The 5,041-nt window shown below is 31.5% G+C and overlaps 1 protein-coding gene and 1 pseudogene across 1 annotated transcript in view; one reads left to right on the top strand and one right to left on the bottom strand.

Annotated features, from left to right (window-relative positions):
• The window catches only part of LOC117176894 (discoidin domain-containing receptor 2-like), a 559,289-nt gene that overhangs the window by 491,255 nt on the left and 62,993 nt on the right, over positions 1–5,041 (top strand). The window lies entirely within an intron of this gene.
• Positions 1,138–1,308, bottom strand: LOC117177587 (annotated as a pseudogene).

Genomic DNA, 5,041 nt, shown 5'->3' with positions numbered 1-5,041 from the left:
AAAAGTACAGAACGAAAAAAAAGCACAAAAATGTTCGGCGTGTCATGTAGCCTACAACATCTTTAACGGCAACAGTACATTGTTGCAAAGGTCATTTCAACGATAAGTAAATATTTTTATTGTTGATAAAAAAAATATAAAATGCGCATTTTTTGATAACATCAAACTTGTAATAGACTGATTTTCAACAGTGTTATATATACGAGCTGCCGGGTCTTATGTGAGCTCTACGCTCAAAAAAATCAAATCGTTTTTTACTTAATAAGTAGTGAAAATTATTTTAAAAATTAATTATAAGTCTTAGAATTACAAACTTTGGAAAAGTATTTCTAAAGGCATTTATAAAAGCAAAAGAAGCAGTTATAACGAAAGTAAGGTTAGGTTTTCTAGATACAATATTGCAAATATGACTATATGTTACGATTCGGTCGAATTAATTATTCTAAATTGAGCAGCTGCATAAATAAAATAAAATTTTCAAAGTGTTAAAATCTTTTATCCCATTTACTTATTTTGTTACTCCTCGAGTCACAAAAACTCTGAAATTGGAAAACTTCTCAACAAAACGTATCGTGTAATCACTTTTGGCAAATTATCCGAACTGGATTTAACGTATCTGGGCATGCTTATACTTTATAAAAATAACGCCTTTTGTCTCAAAAACAGTTGAAGATTAATTATTTGGATTCTTTCTATCAAACTTGCAATATATTTTTTTCGGTTTTGGCGTCAAGTGAAGACAACGTGTTTCAAGCTACGGGGGCGCCACATTTTCGTTTAGAAAATCGAAATTTCTGGTTAATACTTTTTCATCTTTTAATAAAATATTATAAATTATGAAATTAACAAAATTAGGACCCCACTTACAGTCGGGGGCTAGTCCGGTCATCTGACTAGCCCCCGACCAGTAGCGTCACGGTAGATTAGTCGGGGGCTAGTCAGGTGACCCGACTTATCCTAGTCGGAGCCTGATCGGGTACTAGTAGGGATCATATGATAATACATCTGCATGGAATATTAACCAAACTCCCCAAAATTTGTGGAACATCCCCTAAAAGTTTGTCAAAATACTTATTATATACGGAAATCTCCATAAACTTTTTTGAAATATTTAAAAGTGATCAAATTTACCCAAGATTTAATGGGGAACGTATACTACGCTTAAAAATACATAAATTTATGTAACTAAAATTCCCCAAAATTTGTGGAATATTAAAAAAAAACTTCAGCCGGAAGGCAGCAATGGAAGAGCTTCACTCTGAAGGAACCGCCATGCTGGTCACAGTAGTCTCTGCTCCAGGTAATTATGCTTGGTTGCGTGAACGGCTGTCTTAAACACTCGACGCGTCATTTCTGTTGCGCGAAAGGCGGCACGTCGCGCCCTTGCGGATTTTCTTTAAAGCTACCAATCCAGAACCGCAAGACTTAAACGAAGGTGGTTGCGAAATCTAAACTGTACCGTGCTTAATAGTTTACTACTAGGATACTGCTCTTCACTGATTAATCAATAACTTTTCCTCTTTCCAATTTCAACTACATGAAGGATTAGACTTTATTTACATATTGCAAACCTTTCAGATCAATTTAAAAATAAGCATCTGTACAAATTTAGAGTCTTATAACTTTCGGCAGACTTTTCACCAACATTTATATGCATTATTTCCAATATGGATTTTCTTAAAATTCCATACAAATTGTATTTATAAATGTTCCTAGAAATTAGCAATTTTCTAAAAAATACTACAAAAAAATAAGGTTACGTCTTTTTGAAAATTTTGATCGTTGTTTTTATAAAAAGTTGATTTTCGTACGAAATTATTAACTTAATAATTATTTATTAAGTATATTTGAGATCAATTTAACATTAATAAATCTTTTATCCAAAAAACGGTGTAAAATTATTGTTAAATATATTCTTAGTGTTTTAGAATAAAAAAATCATTACGCTTTTTTAGATATTACCTCATTTGATAAAACCTCGCTGAAAACTCAAACATAAGAATAACCCGACCAGAGCCCCACTAGCTGCCGACCAGAGCCTAAAGATTACCCGCACGGAAATTATTGAACAAAAAGGCCCGACTAGCCCTTGCACAACCACCGACCAGGCCCCGACTGAAATTTTGACAACAAAAAACCCAACTAGTCCCCGATTAGTCCCCGACTGGGTACTTTGTCAAAATTAATAACCCGACTAGCCCCCGATTAGTTCCCGACTGGGTACATTCTCAAAATTAATAACCCGACTAGCCCCCGATTAGTGCCCGACTTGTAATAGGGCCAAATAGGGTTATTTCCACACGGAAAGGCAAACCAAATTTCTTTAGACGACTCTATTCTCTTCATAATTGAAATCCTGATGTTGTAATGTTTCCTCACATGTATTTCAATGTTACCTCAAATGTATTGCTATTTTCCAATGTACACCTATAGTTCTTTTCCGCTTTCTTTGTAGTTCCAAAGAGATTTCTGCGGTTTGAAATTTAAATATCCTATTCTATTTAAACTTTAAATGGAATATTTATGTAAAAATGCATCATACAATACAAAATTCTAAAGATTGGTACGCTGAATGGAGAGTGGAATATTTGCAGAAAGTATCAACCAAATACCTGATCTGTTTAGCCAACTCCTCCCCGGAAGTTTGTTAACCAAAATGGTATCAATTGAATTGTACACAGTTTGACCTCCTTGCGTTTATTATTCTTGTTCAGAAAGTCTATAAATCTGAGGGAAATTGTTCGTTGGTCAGCCTCCTCAATCTAAACAATAACACATTCATGTATCTACATCTAGAAAGTTATTAAGCCCTGAGGGTTTAAAATTAATTTATGATATTCGTCCTGGATGGTAAACATAAAAACTCATAACGTGGGTGTTTGTGGGCATCATTATCGATAGCAGTCGGCACGACCTGTAATCATTTGATATCGGCTCTCGCGCCTCGATAATTGCCAAAGCCTGCGGGAGGATGACTCAATCGAGAATCAGGATCGAGAGACATAATTCATTGGTCGGTAGTTCCCATAGACCCGGGTCCCGCCATATTTTATCTGCCCTGCTTGCGTGATCCCGGGTCGTGAATTTTCGCATGAAACCCTATACCACACTGTTAAATTTTTTTTTTACTTTTTTTTAAAAGAATTTCTCCAATGGAGAAAAGAAATTTTTTCGGTAATACGTTCTAAATTAGTTTATTATAAAATTTTTAAATTAACAAACCAAAGTAATAAACAAGTTAATAAAATTTAATTTATAATAAATTTACGCATTTTTTTAATATACAAATAATCAATTTTGAAGCAATTATTAAAAAAGGCATTAATTAAAAAAGAAATTAAAACACTTCTGATTCTTTCGAGCAATCATTGAATTTTTAAAGGTGTAAGAAACTCTTTTTTTATAATTTATTTTATGCAGCCTTGTGGCACTCAAATGCATGGGGAAAGTATAATAAATGTGAAATTTTGTGCCTTTTTAATCACAAAAACGGAATTTTTCCATTTTTTTTTTTTTTTGCTTTATGATTAAATTTTGAAGCTTCTAGACAGAAAATTTGTCAAGAAAAAATAATTAAAATTTTACAAAAAGCTAGTTTGAGACCGAATTTTGAATTAAAGGCACGTAATTTGTACAAAGCATTCTGGTTATGAGAATATTCTTACGCAGAATCTGAGACTTGGGAAGGATTTTTTTTCTACAACAAATAGATGATTTGAGACATTTCTCGAAATAGACATGATTTCAGCCCATATTAGATTTTGAATGCAGGAAAAATGATTTAAGGTCATTTTCAGGATAATTTATGGTAACTTACCATAAATTGCTTAAAACTCTATTCAAAAATGTCTACAAATTTCCAGAAATTTTCGGTTATTTATCGTAATTTCAAAGTTCAATAAAGAAACTAATCATAAATAAACCAACATTCAATTTAAAACATTTGTATAAATTTTCAGAATTTTTAAAATTTTTTGGCAGAATAGGATAATATTACCGATAATTTATGGTAACTTATTTAAATGGCCTAAAATTCAGTTAAAATATGTTCATAAATTGCCGGAATTTTGTGGAAATTTCTGGCCATTTGTAGTAATTTTACAGGCAAATATCATAACTTACCATAAATTACCCAAGATTCAATTTTAAACATTTTTATAATCTTCCGGAAATTAATGAAATTTTTTGGTAATTTGTAGTATTACTACAGTTAATTCATGGAAACGTATGATTATATATGGTAACTTTCCGTAAATAACCGTAAAATTCTATTGTCCTAAACCCCAATTTCCTTACAGTTCTTGTGGTGAGGCCGCTTCTTACTCCCTGGGGAGTAAAAATTAGAGCTTTAGTTCCGCTTCATAGATATATAAAAGAGCTAAAATCATTCATTTTTCATAAAAACAATTTATTGCAGTTGTTATAATAAAATTTGTTAACAGTTTAGAGTCAACACAGTTGTTTTTAAAGGTCGCAATATTATTTGTTCATCGAAATTTATTGAAAAAAAAGTATTACACAAAAAGGAAAATGTTTTATTTCAACGAGATAAAGAGTAAACATATGCAATCGAACGATTTTTTTTAACGTGAAGTATTGGTGACATAAATTTTCCATAACATTATTTAAATAATTCATTAAAGTTGTTATAAAAAATTGAAAAATATCTTTAATTCGTTACCATTGTTCTAAAAGATTGCAATATTTGTTGTTCACATTAAAAATAATTAGCATATAAACGTTACACTATAAAAAATTTAATCTAAGGACATGTGACACAGCTAAATACCTATATTACCGACCTCACTTTTTCCGTTCACTGAATGTTTTTTTGAACCTAAGAACTTTTTTTTAAAATAAAATATCGAGCTGAAACTTTGGGAAATGTATTAGAGTGCAATAAAGTACGTTTAGGTACTACATTTTGGTCGGAACTTCGCTGAAAATTATTTCATCTTTTTTCTGAATATCAACAGTTTTTGAACGTTCGAACTTTTTTTATACATAAAATATCGGTCTCAAACTTTGAGAAATGCAAGAG

The sequence above is a fragment of the Belonocnema kinseyi genome, chromosome 7, assembly GCF_010883055.1.
Source record: "Belonocnema kinseyi isolate 2016_QV_RU_SX_M_011 chromosome 7, B_treatae_v1, whole genome shotgun sequence".
NCBI lineage: Eukaryota > Metazoa > Arthropoda > Insecta > Hymenoptera > Cynipidae > Belonocnema > Belonocnema kinseyi.
The sequence above is the reverse complement of the archived record's forward strand: the minus strand, read 5'-3'. Positions and strand labels throughout refer to the sequence as shown.